General features: G+C 38.5%; 1 long non-coding RNA gene across 1 annotated transcript in view; it reads left to right on the forward strand.

Annotated features, from left to right (window-relative positions):
• The window catches only part of LOC115274058, a 308,694-nt gene that overhangs the window by 130,408 nt on the left and 158,169 nt on the right, over nt 1-20,117 (forward strand). The window lies entirely within an intron of this gene.

The raw sequence follows: 20,117 nt of genomic DNA on the forward strand, positions 1-20,117 counted from the left end.
TTATTTTTTTAATTAATTTTTAAATTTAATCCAAGTTAGTTAGCATATAGAGCAACAATGATTTCAGGAGGAGAGTCCTTCCTTAATGCCCCTTACTCATTTAGCGCATCCCCCCTCCCACAACCCTACCAGCAACCCTCTGTTTGTTCTCTATATTTAAAAGTCTCTTATGTTTTGTACCCCTCTCTCTTTTTGTATTATTTTTGTTTCGTTTCCCTTATGTTCATCTGTTTTGTATCTTAGATTTCTCACATGTGAGAAGACATATGATATTTATGTTTCTCTAATTTTGCTTAGCATACTAACCTCCATTTCTATCCATGTAGTTGCAAATGGCAAGATTTCATTCTGTTTCATTGCTGATTAATACTTCATTTTATATATATATATATATATATATAAAATGAATATAATATATAATACTTCATTATATATATATATAATGAAGTATTATATATATATACATATATATATGCATATGCACATCTTCTTTATCCATTCATCCATGCATAGACATTTGGGCTCTTTTCATACTTTGGCTATTGTTGATAGTGCTGCTCTAAACATTGAGGTGTATGTGCCCCTTCGAAACAGCACACCGATATCCCTCAGTGCAACTGCTGGGTTATAGGGTACTTCTATTTTTAATTTTTTGAGGAAGCTCCATACTGTTTTATAGAGTTACTGCACCAGTTTGCATTCCCATCAGTAGTGCAAAAGAAATCCTCTTGATCCGCATCCTCGCCAACATATGTTGTGGCCTGAGTTGTTAATATTATCCATTCTGACAGGTGTGAAGTGGTATCTCATTGTGGGTTTGATTTGTATTTCCCTGATGATGAGTGATGTTGAGCATCTTTTCATGTGTCAGCTGGCCATCTGGATGTCTTCTTTGGAGAAGTATCTATTCATGTCTTTTGCCCATTTCCTCTCTGGATTATTTGTATTTTGGGTGTTGAGTTTGATAAGTTCTTTATAGATTTTGGGTACTAACCCTTTATCTGATATGCTGTTTGCAAATATCTTCTCCCATTCTGTAAGTCACCTTTTAGTTTTGTTGATTGTTTCTTTTACTGTGCAAAAGATTTTTATCTTGATGAGGTCCCAATAGTTCATTTTTGTTTTTGTTTCCTTTGCCTTCGGAGACGTGTTGAGTAAGAAGTTGCTGTGGCTAAGGTCAAAGAGATTGCCTGCTTTCTCCTCTAGGATTTTGATGGCTTCCTGTCTTAAATTTAGGTCTTTCAGACATTTTGAGTTTCTTTTTGTGTATAGTGTAAGAATGTGGTCCAAGTTCATTTTTCTGCATGTTGCTTTCCAGTTTTCCCAGTACCTTTCGCTGAAAAGAATGTCTTTATTTTATTGGATATTCTTTCCTGCCTTGTCAAAGATGAGTTGGCCATATGTTTGTGAGTCCATTTTTGGGTTCTCTATTCTATTCCACTGATCTGAGTGTCTGTTCTTATACCGGTACCCTTCTCTCTTGATCCTTACAGCTTTATAATTCAGCTTGAAGTCCAGAAGTATGAGGCCTCCAGCTTCAGTTTTCTTTTTCAAGATTGCTTTGGCTATTCAGGGTCTTTTCTGATTGCATAGAAATTTTAGGTTTATTTGTTCCGGCTCTGTGAAAAATGGTGGTGTAATTTTGATAGGAATTTCACTGAATATGTAGATTGCTTTGGGTAGTATCCACCTTTTAACAATATTTGTTCTTCCAATCCAGGAGCATGGAATATTTTTTTTCCTTTTTTTTATGTCTTCTTGAATTTCCTTAATAAGCTTTCTATAATTTTCAGTGTATATATTTTTTACCTGTTTAATTAGGATTATTCCTAGGTGTTTTATGGCTTTTGGTGCAATTGTAAATGGATCGATTCCTTGATTTCTTTCTATTGCTTCATTGTATGTGTATAATGTTTATAGGATATGCAACTGATTTCTGTGTGTGAGTTTTAAATCCTGCAACTTTGCTGAAATCATGGATCAGTTCTAGCAGTTCTGAGGGGAATCTTTTGAGTTTTCCATATAGAGTATCATGTCATCTGTGAACAGTGCAAGTTTGACTTCATCTTGGCTGATTTGGATGGCATTTATTCCTTTGTGTTGTCTGTTTGCTGAGGCTCAGACTTCCAAAACTATGTTGAATAACAGAGGCACGAGTGGTCATCCCTGTTGTGTTCCTGGCCTTAGGGGAAAAGCTCTAAGTTTTTATCCTTGAGGATGATATTAGCATTGGGTCTTCCATTCATACCTTTTATGATATCAAGGTGTGATCCTTCTAACCCTACTTTCTTGAGGGATTTTATCAAGAAAGGACGCTGTATTTTTGTCAAATGCTTTTTCTGCATTTGTTGAGAGGATCAAGTGGTTCTTGTCTTTTATTTTATTGATGTGATGTATCACATTGATTGTTTGTAAATATTGAACCAACCCTGCTATCTAGATATAAATCCCACTTGATCGTGGGGAAAAAACCTTTTAAACTATTGTTGGATCCAGTTGGCTAATATCTTGTTGAGGATTTTGGCAACCATGTTCATCAGGGAAATTGGTGTGTCCTTCTCATTTTTAGTGGGATCTTTGTCTGGTTTTGGAATCAAGGTAATGCTGGCTTCATGAAGAAGTTTGGCAGTTTTCCTTCCATTTCAACTTTTTGGAACAGCTTCAAAAGAATAGATGTTAACTCTTCTTTAAATGTTTGGTGTAATTCCCCTGGAAGGCATTCCAGCCCTGGACTCATTTCTTTGGAGATTTTAGATTAGTAATTTGATTTCTTTACTGGTTATGGGTCTGTTCAAATTATCTAATTTTTCCTCTTCCAGTTTTGGTAGGTTATATGTTTCTAGGAATTTGTCCATTTCTTCCAGATTGTCCCATTTGTTGCATATAATTGCTCATAATATTCTCTTATTATTGTTTGTGTTTCTGTGGTGATAGTTCTGATGTCTCCTCTTTCATTCTTGGTTTTATGTATTTGAGTCCTTCCCTTTTTCTTTTTGCTCAAACTGGTTAGGGGTTTATCAATTTTGTTAATTCTTTCAAAAAAATCAGCTCCTGGTTTCATTATTCTGTTCTACTGGGTTTTGTTGTTGTTTCAACAGTATTGATTTCTGCTCTAATGTTTATTATTTCCCTTCTTGTGCTGCTTTTGAACTTTATTTACTGTTCTCTTTCTAGCTCTTTAAGGTGTAAGGTTAGGTTTTGTATCTGAGACCTTTCTTCCTTCTTTAGGAAGGTCTGGATTGCTATATACTTCTCTTTTATGACCATCTGCTGCATCCCAGAAGTTTTGGGTCATGGTGTTATCATTTTCATTTGCTTCCATGTACTTTTTAAGTTCCTCTTTAACTTCATGGTTAACCCATTCATTCTTTAGTAGGATGTTCTTTAGTCTCCAAGTATTTGTTATCTTTCCAAATTTTTTCTTTTGGTTGATTTCAAGTTTCAAAGCGTTGTGATCTGAAAATATCCATGGTATGATCTCAATCTTTTTGTGCTTGTTCAGGGCTGATTTGTGTCCTAGTATGTGATCTTTTCTGGAGAATGTCCCATGTGCACTGGAGAAGAAAGTGGATTCTGCTGCTTTAGGATGAAATGTTCTGTATATATCTGTTAAGTCCATTTGGACCAGTGTGTCATTGAAAGCCATTGTTTCCTTGCTGATTTTCTGTTTAGATGATCTGTCCATTGCTGTAAGTGGGGTTTTGAAGTCCCCTACTATTATGGAATTGCTGATAAATTTCTGTATAATTGTAGTTAACTGAATTATATATTTGGATGCACCACATTTGGAGCATAAATGCTTATAATTGGTAGGTCTTCCTGGTGGATAGACCCTTTAATTATGATATAATATCCTTCTTCATCACTTGTTACAGTCTTCATTTTAACATCTGGATTGTCTGATATAAGTATGGTTACTCTGGGTTTCTTTTGACAACCATTAGAATGATAGATGGTTCTCCACCCCCTTATTTTCAATCTGAAAGTGTTTTTAGGTTTAAAATGGGTCTCTTGTAAACAGCATATAGATGGATCTTGTTTCCTTATCCATCCTGTTACCCTATGTTTCTTGATTGGAGCATTTAGACCACTGACATTTGAAGTGAGTACTGAAAAATAGCAATTAATTGCCATTATGTCACCTGTAGAGTTGGAGTTTCTGGTGGTGTTCTCTGTCCTTCCTAGTCTTTGTTGCTTTGTCTTTCTGTTTTGTTTTATTTTGTTTTGTTTGTCTTTTCTCCACTCAGTCCCCCTAAAAATTTTTTACACAGCTGGTTTAGTGGTCACATGCTTTAATTTCTGTTTGTCTGGGAAACTTTTTATTTCTTCTTCTATTTTGAATGACAGCCTTGCTGGATAAAGAATTCTTGGCTGCATATTTTTCTGAGTCAGCACATTGAGTATATCCTGCCACTCCATTCTGGACTACCTAGTTTCTGTGGATAGGTATGCTGTGAACCTCATATGTTTTTCCTTGTAGGTTAAGGACTTTTTTCTCTTGCTACTTTCATGATTCTTCCCTGAGTATTGTGTTAATTTACTATGAGCCTTGTTGATGGTCAGTTTTTGTTGACTCTAATGGGAGTGCTCTGTGCTTCCTGGATTTTGATGTCTGTGTCTTTCTGCAGGTTAGGATAATTTTCCACTATGATTTGCTCACATACATTTTCTACCCCTTTTCTCTTCACCTTCTGGAACTCCTATGATTCTGATGTTGTTCCTTTTAATGAGTCACTGAGTTCTCTCATTTTTACTTTATGCTCTTTTGCTTTAGTCTCCCTCTTCTTTTCTTTTCATTATTTTCCATAAGTTTGTCCTATACGTTGCTGATTCATTGCTCTGCCTCATCTATCCTTGATGCCATGTTGAGATTGGAGATCAGTTATAGCATTTTTTAAATTTCATCCTGATTTGTTTTTACTTCTTTTATCCCTACAGAAAGGGATCCTAATCTACTTTCAACCCCAGATACTATTCTTTTTATCGTGATTCTAAATTCTTGTTCAGATATCTTGCTTGTATCTGTGTTGATTCAGTTCCTGGCTTTATTTCTTCCTGTTCTTTTGGGGTGAATTCTTCATTTCATCATTTTGAAGAAAGAAAAGGAATTCTAAAAGTAAAAAACAATTTAAAAATTAGAAACAACAAAAAAAAAATCAAAGAAAGGAAGCTAGGTCCTTGGTGTGTTTTGGTCTGCTTGTTGAAAAACTTGATAGATTAGAGGAAAAAAAGGAAAGATAAGAAAAAAATGGAGGGGAGGAAATCATTTGAAAATTTTAAAAAATGGATACAAACAAATAGAATAAAATGAAATGATGAGAATAAAATATAATTTGAAAATTTTTACAAAAAAGTATAGAGTAGAAAAATTAAAAGAAAAATTTTTAATAAAATTGAAAATAAAAATAGATTTTTTTCTATTTCTATATTCAATAATTAGAAAAGACAAAGAAAATATTGAGTAGATGTATCATAACTCAAAATCAAATACAATTGAAATTACATCTGGTTTCCCCTAGAAGAGACTTGTCGTATTCCTCAAGACCGTGGTTGGCCCAATCAGGTGGGGCTTACTGGAACTGCTCTGTTCTCTACTAGATGGGCACTGCTTAGCTCCTGGGGTGGATTGCTATGGTGCCTGTAGAGGTGGAGGGGTGACAATGGCACCACCCAGCTACCCAGTCTCTAGTATCAGAACTCTGTGGTACCCACAACCAGCAGTCAAGCACCCCTCCTTTGTCTCTGGCTTCTGCCCACTCCCTGCTTCTACACTGTTCATGACCAAGCCATCAGGCTTCTAGGTGGCACCTCCCTCCTGAATTTTATCTCAGATGAGGTTTGTTTCCCAACCCCTCACTTCTGAGGGACTGCGCCTTTGACCCATTCTGACCCTCTGGGGAAGGGTCTTGCTGAACAATGGCCAGATTCCAGCCTGCCTCCATACACTCCCCCCACCTCTGTCCTTTCTCCATAAGCAAAATCAGTTCCCTACCTTCCACAGCTTCTCTCTCCCCCAGTTCACCTCTCCACACCACAAACCTGCTGAGTTCTGTGATTCAGGTTGTGCAGATTGTTGTGTTAATCCTCAAATCAGTTTACTAGGTGTGCAAGATGGCTTAGTGTTGATCTGGCTATATTTCAGGGGTTAGAGATGCAAAAAACCCTTCCATCCTATTCCACCATCTTGGCCCTCTCCCTGTTGCTGATTTAGATAAAGATATTTGAGGTATATTTACAGCAATCCCTGGATTGTGGCTTCCTGGTTGGTCCTTCAGATATTTAGTCTGTAGTGTGTGAAACAAAGGTAGTTGTCACGCATGCATATATCACACTTTTTACTGATAAAATTTAAGGGAAGTTGCAGAAAAATTTTTTCCCTGAATCTTTATTTAAATTCTAGTTAGTTAACATATAGCGTGATATTGGTTTCAGGAGTAGAATCTAGAGATTCATCACTTACATATGACACCCAGTGCTCATCATAAGAAGTCCTCCCCTTACACCTATCATCCATTTAGCTTATCCCTCCTTCACTTCCCTCTATCAGCCCTCAGTTTGTTCTCTATTGTTAAGTTTCTCTTATGGTTTGCTTCCCTCTCTCTCTCTCTGTCTCTCTCTCTCTCTTTTTTCTTTCCCTGAAGAAGGATTTTTGAACAGAGGAGTGACATGATCAGATGTGTACTTTAGAACAGTGCTCGTGCCACATTAGTGTCCAGGTGAATCTAGGATTTTACTAAATTATGTAATCTGATTCAGCAGTCTTGGGGTAAGCCCAATAATATGTATTTTTAGCAAAACTTCTGGGTGATGCTGATATCAACTACTGGTCCCTAGGTCACCTTTTATGTACCAAGGATTTAAAACAGGAATCTGCAGATTTTTCTGTAAAGGCCAAGAGAGCAAATATTGTCAAGTTTGTACATCACATTTGTTACTGCTTCACTCTACTATTATGACATGATAGCAGCTATCAATAACACATAAGTAAATGGTTGTGGGTGTGTTCTAAGAAAACTTTATTTTAAAACATATGAATGTTTGAATTAGGCCCACAGCCAATAGTTTAGCAATCCCTGCTTTACAAATATCATTCTGGCAAGAGTGTGTAGATGAATTGTAAGGCTGGAGGGAAGATTAGAGATAGGTAGCCCTGCTAAAGGGAAAAAATTTTGATTGAAGCTTATAAATGCTTAGAGTAGGGCCGGGGGTTGGGAAATCAAAAGTGGGAATAGAATTGATAGGACTTGACAGGAATAGACAAAATATGCAGAGCTGATATCAATATTGGATGGTTTTTGGGTCTTCAAATAATAAAATAAACCATGACTTTTCATGGACACAGTTTGAGAGGATTCATTTTTGGTCGTTTTTTTCCCCCCTTAGGTTATGACAGCTTTTGTTACTGATGTCCTTCAGGATTTATGAAAGCCCAGACAATTTTATGTTCCCATTAATGATGGAAAATTGGAAAAATTTTATATTAGGTTTCATGTTTCAGGGAAAAAAATATCTCATTTCAATTCATTCCTCTTTCTACTGAAATATGAACAGATTTGTTTTCTACATTAATTGTAGTTTTTAGAGTTAAAAAATTGTATGCCACTTAAAGCTGAGTTTGTCTTCTGCTCTGGAGCCCCTCGTGGGTGATAAGGTATATTCAAGAAGAATCAGTATTATGTAGTCAGTGTTTATGATTAAAAAGTAGACTTGACAGACATATCTCAAGCTTAAGAAATTGATCTTTTTTGTAGTGAGTATAAAGTAAATACCCCTAAGTTAAATAATAGAAGAGTTAAATTATATCTCAAAGTAATGTTGCACCAATTAAGTTCTGTAGAATTGTTAGAAATTAGTCCTGTAGTCAAAAGATCAGGAGGCATCAATTACCTACGTTCAGTATTCAGAATAAGGGCTCGCTTTTTCATAACTCAAAACCATTATGAAATTTATGAAAATGAAAAATCCATCATATTTAATTTTTGATTTACCTTCAATTTTCCTCAGCTGTCCCTCTCAAATCTTTTACTTTTTGTTTTAAAATCAAGATCTAATCAAATTTCATACATTGTGTTTGTTTGTTACACCTTTTATAGTACAGTGTTTTCAAAATGTCATCCCTTTGGCCACCAGCACTAGCATCACCTGGGAACGTGGTAGAAATGTCACTTCTCAAATCCCATCCCAGATCTACTAAATCCAAAACTCTAGATTGAGACCAAGCATCAATAGTGGTGATCCTGAAGCAAGCTGGAGTTTGAAAACTGCTGCTTTAGTATACTGTCTTGACTCCCAGTTTTAGCTGTGTAATAAGATCACCCAGAAATCTTTTAAGAAGACTCACCGTCAGTTAAAACTTCTGGATGTGAAACTCAAGTATCACTGTTTCTGAAGCTACTCAGGTGTGCCTCCTGTGCAGTCAAGACCCCTGATTTAGTTTCTTTTCACCTTGAACTGTCTCCTTTATTTAATGGAATTGACTTTATCTTGTTAGTTATTTTGTTGAAGGGTCTATGGTATTTATTTGATTGGATGCCTACTTTTTGCACATTTGTTGGTATTCGCATTTCAAAGAAATGAAAGGGATAAATCATATGTCTTTTCTAAACTCTTCTGAAAATAGCCTTGGGCTTGCATATTCCGTGTGAGTAAAACAGATAGTATCACAATAATCTCCTTGGGTTGTGGGTTTTTTGGTTTTTGGTTGTTGTTGCTGTTGTTTTTTTCAACCAAGTACATCTTTCTGTCACTTATTTTGCCTGTCTTTCTCAGCCAGACTATTACACTCTGGCTTTCAGTGCTATTTTTCATTTCCATGTTTATTTTTTTTGTGGGACGTTTCTTCAGAATTTTGCCCTTCTCTTTTTGGGTTTATCGGCTATCTGCTGATAGCATGGACTCATTCATTTATCCTACCTCTTCTATTTCAAGCTGTGTTTTATTGGAGGATTTGTTTTCAGTATCTCATATGGCTATCTTGTGTGTTGACAGGCATCTTTGTAGTCTAAGTTTTTTTTCCCTCTACCCAGTCAATCCAGATTTGCTTAGATGCCTGCTCTGAAACCTGCTTGTACATCATCTGTCCTGGCAGCTACACTGAGTTTCTTTTTGTTTAGATTTGTAGGACAAAACCTGTTGTCATTTAATATGTTTCTGTATTGTCATAGAAGGCTCCAAGTCTCGGCAGATTGACCCACTTTTTTTTTTCTAATCCAGGATGCAGCTAATCTATGATGTTATACATGCATGTTACCTGCATATGAAAATAAATCAAGGCATGCATTCTACCACGCTCCATCCACTAAGGAAAAGGTAGTTGGATGTAATGCAAAGGGCAGTAGGTCTCTTTATGAGGCATTGATGACCCATACACATGCAGAATTAGTAAGTCAAAAAATTAGATTTTTAAATTCTTTCTTAGTGATAATAAATAGTGCCAAAATGGTTTTCATATAGAAAAAAGTAAAAAGCATATTAAAGATTTTACTTAGCTCATTATTAATGAGTGAACCAGACATTTTATATAACAGGCTCACAGGAGAAGTCTATGAAATACAAATTAATATGGAATAAAAGATTGAAATGAGAGTACAAATTTACACCAAACACGTTTTTTTTTAATTTTCTATTTTTTTTGATCCATGGGAAAAGACTGAAGTCAACTGGATGTCTACCAAATAATGTATTTGCAATACTACCAGCTATAGCCAACTTACAGAGCTGTAATGGGGCTCAAAATCAATGAAAGACTAAAAGTACATATCTCAGAAGAGTGTGCTTAAAACATTGCAGTGTTTTCTCCTAGAGATACCAGTAAACCTTTTGGTATTTCCAAATACCCTTACAGAAATTGCATTTGTAAAAGCTTGATGGCTTGTAAGACTTACAAATATTGCTTTTGAACATCAGCTCAAACTTATCAGACAGGTTGGTAGTATCTTTTCATAGTTGGTTTCAGGGAGATAAGCTATGAAAGCATGTAGTGTGATACAAGTAGGTGCTCACAAAGTTGTAGCTCTTCTTAGGGAGGCAGTGGTGGTGGTGATGGTTAAGAGCAAGGACTCTGGAATCACACAGATTGTGCCTCAATTTTCTCACCTACACAATGGGGACAAAATAATGTCAATCTCATAGAGTTGTTATGAGGGTAAAAGAGCTTTTTTGTAAAAATGCTCAGAACAGGGCCTGGCTAAGTAAATGCTGCCTTTGTTGTTACCATCGGTTGGCATTCAGCTGTCACAGAGCAGGTCCAAAAATGGCACCCAGATCCTCTGCCTCCAAACTCATGTGCACCCTTTGCCAAAGATGCTGCATTGTGAAGAATGGCATATATTTACAGATTTCCCCCCCCCCTTTTTTGGCACTCAATCTGGTTTTCAGGGAGCAGGTTTCCTGTTTGAATGTGGGAAAATTGAGTGGCAGTAGATATTCTGTTCTGACTCTCCTTTCATTTTGTAGGTCAGACGTGCTCAATTTACCATGTTTAGCCAAATATGAGCTATGCTAATACCCAAGCGTTAGCACTTGATGTCTACTTAAATGGAATCTGAAAACAAATACTTTTGAGCTCTCAGGATGACATTTCAGTGGCATTAGGAAGACTGGCAAGAGTGCAACAGAATGCCAGTGCCAGGTCTTGGTGATGAACCACAGTAAGTGCTTGCTGCCAGCAGTTGTATGTCTGGATGAGAACAAATGTAGCCCAAGGAATAATAAACTGTGCAGAGCTTTGGCTTGAATTCTGGTCTGTCTTGAGTATGTGATTCTCTAAGCTCTCTTGCCTTCTCCTCAGAGGGCTACTGTGGTATAGTGGATTCCAGATAAACGTGGTTGTCACCGTGGTTAATAAGGACTAAAGAGTAAAGCAAGGGCCTAGTAAATAAACCTACTTCATAGAGTAACAGGCCTAATTGTTGGCAATGGGGCCAGACTTATGGTGAAAGAGCAGACTTTGGTACTGAGTCTTTCAAATAATGAATTGGAGCCCCTGAAATGCTCCTGGACCAGGAACTTCCAAGGCCTGGTATGGCACTGAGGCTGTTTGAAAGACCCCCATGGCCTCAGCAGAGTTGGTTAGAGGTCTGGGAAGACTATAGAGCCAGTTCTGTTTTATATAGATTGGAGGGGGGGGGTCCATTTTGATGTCCATTTTACCCAGTCCCAAGGATAAAGCTGAGCAGAGGTCATCATTGGAGTGGAAGGAAAGCCCACTAGTATCCGGGCTTTTAGAGCTCTGTTGCTTGTTTCATTGGAGTTTGGTTGCAGGAAAACAAGTGTAAGATTTTCCTTTTCTAAAAGTGTGTCATGTACAGACATCAGCAGAAGACATCTTGCACGATCACAACTGGGGTCCAAACCTGGTGTGTTTGACTCCAAACCTGTATGTATCTCCCTTCAACATTATGTCCACCTGGTTCATTTCCTAGGGCTGCAGTAACAAAATGTGTGCTTTTGAAACACACACACACACACACACACACACACACAAAACAGAAATGTGTTCACCCAGTGATGGAGGCTGGAAGTCTAAAATCGAAGCGTTAGCAGAGCATTGCTCTGCTTGAATCTCTGCCCCTTTCTTTACATTACTGTCTTTTCTCTATTTCTGTGTCTTCATATGGCCTTCTTCTGTGTGTGTGTGTGTGTGTGTGTGTGTGTGTGTGTGTGTGTGTCCAGATGTCCCCTCCTGTAGGTATTGTAATCATATTGGATGAGAGTCCATTCTAATAATTTCATGTTAAATTGATTATATTTGCAAAGACACTATTTCCAAATAAGGTTTCATTCACAGTTACCTGGAGTTAGGACTTCAACATATGATTTTGGGGAATAGAATTCAAAGCAAAACATGACCTATTCATTTCTCTGGCTCCCTTTGATTTTCCAGGCCTCAGGTTTTCACATTTGGTAATTATTTGTTATTTTATCTATGCATCCACTCTTTTATTAAAAAAATACTAGTAATGGACTACTGTGTGTAAAGCAGTGATCCCGTTATGGTGCATGCAAGCAACGGTACATAAACCTGAAAGAGACACAAAAACAAGTAAATAGATGGATAAAAATAAGTTCAAATCATGCTTATTATTTTTTACTTTTTCTTATTTTTTATGTTTTTTATTTATTTTTGAAAGACAGAGACAGCGCGAGCAGAGGAGGGTCAGAGAGAGAGGGAGATACAGAATTGGAAGCAGGCTCCAGACTCTGAGCTGTCAGCACAGAGCCCAACATGGGGCTTGAACCCACAAACCGTGAGATCATGACCTGAGCCGAAGCCAGATGCTCAACCGACTGAGCCACCCAGGTGCCCCGCTTAGTATTTTTTTAAATGTTTATTTATTTTTGAGAGAGAGGGACAGAACGTGATCAGGGGAGGAACAGAGAGAGGAAGACACAGCGTCTGAAGATGGCTCCAGGCTCTGAGCTGTCAGTACAGAGCCCAACACAGGGCTCAAACTCACAAGGTGTGAGATCATGACCTGAGCTGAAGTCAGACACTTAACCGACTGAGCCAACAAGTGGCCCAAACTGTGCTTTGTATTAGAAAGGAGGGAGATAGAGGTGGAGGCAGTGAAAGAAAGGTGGAAGTGATACTCTAGGGTAGCCTAAGAAGGTTTCTTAGAGGAGTTACAGCTGAAATGAAACTGAAAAGACAAGAAGTGATGTTCATGCAATGCTAGACAATAGTGAACCTGGCTAAAGCAAGAGCAAGGGCCTGAGGCAGGGACCAGTTTAGCATATAAGGAGCAGAGAGGTGAGGGGTATGGCCTCGGACTTAGGGTAAGACAGAAGAGAGAACTGGAGAGTTGTGCCAAGGACAGATCTTGCAGAATCATGGAGGGAAACTTGAATTTTAACCTAGGTCAACATCTGACCAACATCATGTCATAAGAACAACTACTTGCTCACAATAATAATAATCAGAATTTCTTAAGCATCTGCTCTGTGCCAGGCATGAAGCTTGAGTGCTTCTCACATATCATGTCATCTCATCCTCACTATAAACCTGCAAAGGAGATATATTGAGAATGCTTAGAGCATTTGTTCACTCTTACGTTTATGGAGCATGAAAACTATTATAGGCAAAATACTAGAGCTTCCACAAATGTGTTGAGGATCCCTTCCCTCAAGCTACATATAGCCTAGTAGAGACATGTGTAACGGATGACCACGATGGCATCTGGGTGACAAGGCTGCAGCCTCCCAAGCACTATGGGCTTCAGTGTACTCCGTGTGTCAAGCGGGGAAGTCATCATTTCCTCCTTGGGGAGTCGTGACAGCTACCCACAGTGCACGTTGGATGAGAGACAGCAAGACTCTCAGGAAAGAGCAGACAGAAAGTCTGTGAAGAGGGGGATGAGCTGAGGCTTGCAAGGACAGTGGGCATCCCTTAGGTAGACAAAGAGGAGAATGAGAAAAATTTGATTTTGATTTCTGTGACGCCTAATGCATTATAATCCTTATTGTTTTTTTAATGTTTATTTATTTTGAGAGAGAGTACACGTATGTGTGCACATGAACATGTGAGCAGAGAAAGAGTAGAGAGAGAGAGAGAGAGGATGAGAGAGAATCCTGAGCAGGCTCCAAGCTGTCAGCTCATGGCCCGTGTGGGGCTTGATCCTATGAACTGTGGAATCATGACCTTAGCTGAAGTCAAGATTCAGAAGTTTAAATGACTGAGCCCCCCAGGTACCCTTCTAATCCTTAGTATTAAAATTAAATGTGAGGAACCAGTGTATGGTCTTGATGAAAACAGGGTACATGCTGTAATTTGACATCTAAACTTTGTGTAATGCATGGTAAGAAGTGTGTTAGGACACCACTTACTGGTCATAGTTCTCCATATAATTTTAGTAATAATGAGACTGCCATAGTAAATCGAGGTCCAGTCAAGGATTTCTGTTGCCAAGATTGTAGTATTGTCTTTTCTTTTAAGAAAAGGTATATGTCAACTTGCCCTCTAGTGACAGTATTTTGTATTTTACTTAAATTCAGAAAATAAGCTGGGTGCTGGCTCCTCCACAAAATAATTTGCTTTTTATAAGATAGAAGCCTATTGTATGTATACCTACTAAAGGTGTAGGAAACAGTGACCCCTGCAGAGTGTCTTTATTGTGTGCTAGTGAGGTGCCTTCCAGATGGTGACAGGGGTCATTGCTGGGAGAGAATACCCCAGGACGTTAGGCAAGTTGCTTACACTCAGGATACGATCTCCTCTCCTCTGACATGAGTCTACCAGGATGGTGTGTATTTACTTCTCTGTTACCTCTACCAGATGTAAGCTCCGTGAGGGTGGGGGTTTTATTTGCTTCACTACCAATTTTTAGTGCACAGAACAGTGCCCGATGTGTAGGAGGCACTTAATACCTGAGGTGGAGGAAAGAATTGACAGTGACAAGCGTGACAATCAAAGGGCATCAGTTATAGAAAGTCCTAGTTGTGTGGACAAGTAATTCATGGGTGCTGAACTGCATGACGGTGTCCTTCCTTTTCTATGATCACTTACTTTTTATTTTATCTAATCAGTATTATTTCTCAGCTCTGTTTTCTTAGGATGCTTTCTTTGGCCCTTCTGAGCATAAACTTAGAAGAGAAATAAGGAAGAAGGAGTCAAGGATGGGGCTGTTTAAGGTCTGAAAGGCAAGGAGACAATTAGCAGACTCTTCTTTTCTGATTGATGACATATTATGTTTAGACGCTCTCCTATAAATCACCTATTTATTTACCTCTGTAACGTGCTTTGGTGTAAACCATTAGCACAGGGCACATGATAATCCTGGAAATCTAACTGGGTCTGTCTTATAGCTTTTCACTGTTCAGTGTAGCTTAACTCAGCAGCATCCCAGGCTTTCAGAAAGGATGTTAACTGATGTTTCTCTGTCATACTATTCATCATTGTTTTGTTCCTTTCACCAAGGGTTTACTGCTCACTTCTGCTTTGAAAGAGAGGACAGGGGAGGCCACAGAGATGAAGGAGATGTGATCACACTTTTCCCTGCTGATGGCTGAACATGCTTGCTACTTAGAGTTGAAAAAGCATCATCATCTTCAAGTGCCTTTTAGGAGCATTCTTGCTTTGGAATAAGGGTGAGCCAGGAGAGGAAGGAGGCATTTCTTAATGTACTTTGTAAAGTCTTCAGAGTAGAAATCCTTCCTTAAATAGTCACCCCCTTGGAGAGAAGAGAACATATCTTTAAGGTTCTTAACCAGTATCTTAAACCTTTCAGAGTTTTATCAAGTCAGAGATGATAGTGAAAAGATACCCTTTGAGAGGTAGGGGTGAAGGATGGATATGGATTTACCCTTTTGCTCCATGACATCCTCCTCTGCAGAAACAAGTAATGCTTCCCAGTGGGTGGAGGATGAAGTCCAAGCTTCTTAACCTTGCATTTTGAGGCTTCTAGAGCCCAGCACCAATCTATCTTTTTGAGCCCATCTTCTAGGATCCTCTTTATGATGTTCCAGTCCAATTGTTCTCCCCAGTGGCCTCCAGCTATGCTTTGTGCATTCAAATTTGAATTACCTTTTTTTTAGTTAGGGAAAGATAGAATTTTGATTGATGGAAAAGAAATCTGAAAAGTACAAAACAGAAGACAGCATTCACAGTTCTACTCCTCAGAATTATCTTTATTGGTCATTGTCATATTGCTTCCAGTTGCTAAAGATATCTATGTATATTACTGTATTTACAAATATTCTTAAAAATTACAAAAATTATTAATAGGTTACTCATTCCTGATTCCCCTCACCTTCTCCAAAACTAACCACTGTTTTGGATTTCTTGCATGATATTAACTTAATAATGCACAGTATTCTACATTTATTTTACTTCATATAAACAGCATTGCATTGTGTGTATCATTCTATGATTTTCTTTTTTCCTTCAACCACATGTGTTGATGTCCAGCCATGTTGTTTCAAATAGTTCAAATTCATTGCTATCAACTACCACTTCCCACTGTCTGTTCTGCTTAGCCTTTTACCTGTTGGTGGGTTTTTGGACTGTTTTCACATTTTTGCAAAGCTGCAGAGATAATGAATGGAGCATTTCATTCACACATGCATATATTTCTCTTGTGTCCAGGGGTGGTATAGGAGTGGCATCATGTCTACATTTCAGAGTGTTCATGGAAGCTGCCACAAATCCCTGTGCTTTTACTACATGCCCAGCTAGAGTGAGCAGAGAGACAAAGGTCTCAGGTATTCTTTCTCTTCTCCCTTACATTTCACAAGTGTAGAATTCCCTTTATTCTTCTCCTCTCTTGTGGATGCTCAATCTTTTTATGAAGATTCAATAGGCATAACATATATTGAATATTCCTCTCATTTGAAATTTACTCTAGATTTTGACTATTTTTGCTTTGGCTATTTATGTTCCTGCCAGAGTGATACATGGACGTAGAAGGCACATGGTCTGCACACTCCTTTGTATTCTTTAGTGCCAGGCTTAGTCTCTGGCCCACAGTGAGTGCAATGTAGAGCAAAGTCTAGTCTTGCTTGAAACTTAGGTACTAAAGACAGTTGAGAGATGAACATCCGGGACAGTAAAACTCACCCTTGACTTTTCTTTTAATTGCCCACAATTTGCTATTTGGAAATAAGCTCACTCAGCCAATTTTTTTCCCCTGCAGCAGTACACCTAACCAATGTGTCTTTGTTTGATCAACAGATAAAGGTGATGGACCCTTTGTATGATACACACTGTAATTTTTCAACACATTTCACCTAGCATGTGACATACACATGTTTCTTTTGGGATAGTCATGTGGGAAATGTGATTGACAGTGGAAATAGCAGATAACCCCTCATTGCATCCTCCTAGTGGGACATTTATGCTTGTTGACCAGATCAGAAGGAATCATCCACCTCCCCTTCATCTCTCTCATGCCCCAACACACACAGACCATACTTGGTGTGCTTTGTCGTATGAGCTCACCAAACATGTTACATAATGCTTGAATGAAGCAGGTATTCAGCACAATAGCAGGTGAAAATAAGCACCTGCCTCCTTGGTCTTGCCCCATAGAGAGAACAGGATGAGACAGAATCCAGCAAATCAGGCAATAAGATCGCCTTTCTATAATTAGTCTCTCAACACTCCCTGGGGTTTTGTCAGAAGTAATTAAGTCCCAAACACTTTTCTAAAGGTCATTTACACTGCTGTTGTAGGGACCATTTTATTTCAATGTTTCTGGATGCAACCCTGATGGAGAGTTAGTAATAGAGGAAAAAATTGCCTCATATGTACAGGCCTATTCTTTGGTGCCTCAGCCACGCATAGACCTAATATATGTGAGTGAGATTGTTCATTGATTGTTTTAAAATACAGTTTTATGTTTATTTAGGTATGGTGAATCCCATAGATCAGGAGATGACTACCTTTGAAAAGATAGTTTGTTGCTCACGGATTCCAAGAGGAGAGGGCACACCAGGCCATGAGGGTCACACAGGGAAGTACAGGGAGGGATAGGTCAGGAGGCACAGGGAGTGGGGAAACTGTGATAAAGCCTTTACTGGTTTTTGTGGAAGGAAGGGGTGAGGCACAGTGAGCAGGATTTGAATTGGCTAGTTTGAGTAATTTCAGTGGGCTCTGGACAGTAGGGGCCTTCTCTAGTTGTTTGACTTCTGCCCTGGGAGAATTACAGCAGGAGGATAGCGGCCTGGGTGTGATAGCCTGTTAAAGGAAGTGATGTAAGTGTTGGCTCTGGATGAGCTGGTTTGCATTTGGAAAGCAAGCTTACCAGTAAGACCTTTGTTGTCTTTGGAACTGCTACCTTGGGAGGGTCAACAAAGCCCTGGACCTCATAGCATTAGAATACAGAGAATAGGGGCGCCTGGGTGGCTCAGTTGGTTAAGCCTCTGACTTTGGCTCAGGTCAGATCTCACGTTCGTGGGTTTGAGCCCTGCATCAGGCTCTGTGCTGACAGCTAGCTCAGAGACTGGAGCCTGCTTCCAGTTCTGTGTCTCCTTCTCTCTCTGCCCCTCCCCCTCTCATGCTCTGTCTCTCTCTGTATCAAAAATAAATAAAACATTAAAAAAATTAAAAAAAAAGAATACAGAGAATAAACCATAATTAATACAATGAAATTCTCCATAGTGATATTTTCCCTAGGTGTGGGTTGGTCTCAAGTATCCACATGATGTGTTTGTGACCTTCAATGAGGGGTATAATCAGCTGACAAAAATCGAACAGTGCAAAATGCCACAAATTTGGGTGTCACCAATGGAGATTTGAGAAAAGCTACTGGGGGTAGGCAAGCAACATGATTCCTCCTAGAGGTGTTCTCCCAAAATGTCCTATAGACTAAACTATAATTATAATGTTACCATCACCTGCTCCTTGTAAAAAGGAAAAAAATAGTTGTTTCATCTGTAATTTTGTGTTAATTTGTTACCTCTCTCAGATACTTGCATTTTGAATGATAACCAACTGATCGTTGCCCTAAAATTTCTCTCTTGCTGTCCAAAGATTTGTGAAATAGCATCACCGTCCACCCAGAGAGCCAACCCAAGAATTTGGTAAACACCTTTGATCCTTCCCTCTTTCCTCCCTCTTCATGTGATTCCTCACTGAGTATTCACTATTATTTCCCTCAAGTCTTCCTCATATCCATATTTCTCTGTCTATTTCTTCTCCATTGGCTGACTTCAGGATCACTTCTTTTCTTATCTGGATCATTACAGCTTCTTCTTTTTTTTTTTTTTTTGAAAGACAGAGACAGCACAAGCAGGGGAAAGTCAGAGAGAGAGGGAGACACAGAATCTGAAGCAGGCCCAGGCTCTGAGCTAGCTGTCAGCACAGAGCCTGATGTGGGGCTCAAACCCATGAACTGTGAGATCATGACCTGAGCCGAAGCCAGATGCTTAACTGATTGACCCACCCAGGTGCCCCCATTACAGCTTCTTGACAGCTCCTTCTCTACTCAGGAAAAAGGAAAGAAAGAACAAATCACCAAAATTAGTGATAAAATTAATTTCAACCCTCCCTATATTAATAGAATGATAAGAAATATCCTCTGAAAAAAATGTGAGTGCTAACAAATTAGACATTTTAGACAAAATAGAAAAATTCCTAGAAAGATACAACTTACCAAAAATGTCTCAAGAAAAAATTTTAAAAAATCTGATTTGACTCATAACAAATAAAGTCTCTGAATTAGAGGGGGCAAAAACTTTTTCACAAAAAAAAAAAAAAAAAAAAAAAAAAAAAAAAGTCTAGGCCCAGATGGCTTTCCTGTTGAATTCTATCATCTTTTGGAAGAATCCTAATTCTGCACAAACTTCTCAGCTCATTGCAAAGGCAAAACTAAAGGCATTACAAGAAAACTACAGACCAACATCCCTCATGAACACAGAGGAAAATTCTTAACCAAGTTAGCAAACCAAAACCAGCAATATATAAAAAGATCTGTATACCCATGACTAAATGAGTTTATGTAAAGAACATAAGGTTGATTTAACATTTGAAAGTCAAGTAAAGTATTATAGTGTACTGATAAAGAACAAAAACACATGAAAATCTCGATACATACAGGAAAAAAATCCAACACCTGTTTGTGGTAAGAGGGAAAAGAAATGTTAACAAACTTTGTAAGAAAGTTCTTCAAGCTGATAAAGGGTACCTGTTTGTGGTAAGAGGGAAAAGAAATGTTAAGAAACTTTGTAGGAAAGTTCTTCAAGCTGAAAAGTCACCAGCTAACACATTATTTCTACTACAAAGCTGTCATCATCAAGACAGTGTGGTATTGGCACAAAAACAGACACATAGACCAATGGAATAGAATAGAGAACCCAGAACTGGGCCCACAATTGTACCGCCAATTAATTTTTGACAAAGCAGGAAAGAGTATGTGATGGAAAAAAGACTGCCTCTTTAGCAGGTGGTGCTGGGAAAACTGGACAGCAACATGCAGAAGAATGAAACTAGACCAGTCTCTTACACCATACACAAAAATTAACTCAAAATGGCTCAAGGACCTGAACTTGAGTAGGAAACCATCAAAACCCTCGAGGAGAAAGTAGGAAAAAAACCTCCTAGACCTCCACCGCAGCAATTTCCTACTCGACACATCCCCAAAGGCAAGGGAAATAAAAGCAAAACTGAACTCTTGGGACTTCAT

This window comes from Suricata suricatta, chromosome 12, assembly GCF_006229205.1.
Source record: "Suricata suricatta isolate VVHF042 chromosome 12, meerkat_22Aug2017_6uvM2_HiC, whole genome shotgun sequence".
Taxonomy (NCBI): domain Eukaryota; kingdom Metazoa; phylum Chordata; class Mammalia; order Carnivora; family Herpestidae; genus Suricata; species Suricata suricatta.